General features: G+C 35.6%; 1 protein-coding gene across 4 annotated transcripts in view; it reads left to right on the forward strand.

The window, feature by feature from the left end:
* LOC128189027 (zinc finger homeobox protein 4-like) overlaps positions 1 to 2,500 on the forward strand; it is a 107,347-nt gene that overhangs the window by 60,256 nt on the left and 44,591 nt on the right. The window lies entirely within an intron of this gene.

Genomic DNA, 2,500 nt, shown 5'->3' on the forward strand with positions numbered 1-2,500 from the left:
CATTGGCAAAGGTGAGAGAGAGACAGAAAGGGGCACACTCACTCAACAGGTTCACAAGTTGAAGTTTTTGTGACGGAACTCTTTCCATTTATCCCCTCGTAATCAGGTACAATTTTTCATGTAGAATTTGAGTATACAGAGTACTTGAAAACTAAATTTCATAGTTTTTAAAGAATGCAAACTTTAATTTTTTTTTGAAAAGTAATTTACATTGTCAAGCGAATAGCTTTTATTGCTCTGTGATTGATTTGTGTACAGATCGACTGAAGAAAACGTTTGGTATATTCCTCGACATTGAAGTTTTAAGAGATGACACGCTACTCTGAGTCAGATTTATTTCTGATGCATTTATGATGGTCATTCAGTTAGCAATGTCTTTTTCATGTGCTGGTTATAAATTGAATGCTTAAAGTCTGAGAGAGTCTTAGGGTTAAAAGTGTGCAGTATTTCAAAAGTAGAAAAAATATAATTTGGTTGCTGCGAATGCGTACGTCTTTTGGAACTAAAACAATTCTTGGACTTCTTAATTTATCTAGATTGGGCAATGGGCAACTGTACATGTGTGGATATATATATATAGGCATATTTAATTTTAAGATTCGAAGAATAATCATTTACCTTATTAAACTTAGTCAACAGTTGTCTTTGATGTAAATCAAACTCCTTTGTTTTACATGTACTGTCAGACATGGTATTTAAAGAAAGTGAAAAGAACAATAGTAACACAAGATGTTGCATGTGTCTGCTGAAGTGCTAGATCTCCCCGGTTTTTTTGGTCATTTTATATTAGATAATTGTTGCTAGAATTACTGCATTGTTCATGGTAAAGTTAACAACTCCATGCCACATTTTTAGCCTTTGTTTGTCAATGGTATCAATTCCTGGGCGTCTCTTGCAGAGCAGACGTAATTGACCATGCTTAAACGTCTTGGTCTTTTTTGTCAATATTTGGAAGTGGACGTATGTGTTTAAAAAAAGTTTCTTCTCTTTCATACAGAGATATTTTCTCTTTAACGTTTCACATCTTCCCATCTCCCATTGACCAGGCCAACTTGATTATTAATTTAATGTGTCACATCAATAAAAACCAAATTCATTTGCACTCAGCAGGCAGGTTTTAACTGCTGGCTTTGTCCCGTTTCTTTATTTGAGCATTCCTATATAGATGATAAAAAATTTTGAAGTGCCTCAGATCTTTTATCGTATTGTTACGCTACGTTTGGTCACAATTCAATGTAAAGAGGTCTTCCTCAGGTCCGGGGGCCATGAGAAAAAAAATCATAATTATATCTTTTCTTATATGCAAATATCTGACCACGAAACGTTACAGACACCTGCTTTATGAATATATAATTTGACTCATAAACCCGATATTGCTTGGAGATGCCCTCAGTTGATACATTTTAATTATAAGAGATTTTGGTCCAGCTCTTCGCAGATCTGTAAATTTTGATCTGTTTTTAATGCTATTCATTACTGATAATCTTGGTGGGGGTATACATTCATCATACTTAGTTGCATGGGGAATATCCTCTGTGTTATTTCATTTTCTTCCCCCCGTTGAAACACCGAGAAACATTGCGATTTCATTTGAAATTATTCTTTACGCATCGTCAAACCTGATTGACTACATTACAAAAAGCGTTAAAAGTTCAAACAGTGGGAGGCCCAAGCGTGAAGAGTGCAATGATTGCATTGCGGTACGCTGCGACTCCCCAACTTTCTAGCAACCCTTGCAGAGCTAGGCTAAAAAGAGTCAAGAGTTACGTAATTGGAGAAAGAGAGAGAGAGAGATACTTCCAAACAGATTGTTACTTGTATCAATATTATCAGATCGGCTGAGTGTGACATGACAATTGCAGGGGAACTATCAGTCATCTGAGGGAGGTTTAAAGTTAACAATGTTACTGTGGCCTACAGTCCCTCAGACCCAAAGTGACATCAAATTTCATGCAAGGAGCTTTGTCAAAAGAAAATAAATAGGCGTTAAATTTTTATGATTATCAATTTTGTGTTGCAGCTTACTTTGGGCATTGTATAAGGGTGTGAATGAGGCAAGGCCTTAAAGAAGCAATCCCCCTGAAAGATTCCTCATTTAAAATGAAATGTTATTAATATTTGTATACAACCGTGAAGCATAGAGGACTTGGCACTCTGTTGTGTACCAGAAATCGTTTAATTCTCATGTCTTATAGAAGTAATTAACAGCTGAGAGAGGGGAATTCAACAAGAATTTATTGAAATGAAAAATACATGTCGGATGTGTCCTGCTACGCTATGATTTAATTAAATCTTACTTAATGTTTTCTTTTGAACAGGGGGAATTTGTGTATAGGTGTTTGATTAGTGGCCAAGAAAGAATGAATGGATACAGGGGGAAAAAAGGGTACTTTTTTTTTCTTCCCTTGGCTCCTTTGCATAAATAGCTAAATAAGTCATGCAGATTTCTATAGTGAGGCTAGCTGATAATCCACTTTTATGAAACAGCTTGCACTTTATT

Source organism: Crassostrea angulata, chromosome 6, assembly GCF_025612915.1.
Source record: "Crassostrea angulata isolate pt1a10 chromosome 6, ASM2561291v2, whole genome shotgun sequence".
NCBI lineage: Eukaryota > Metazoa > Mollusca > Bivalvia > Ostreida > Ostreidae > Magallana > Magallana angulata.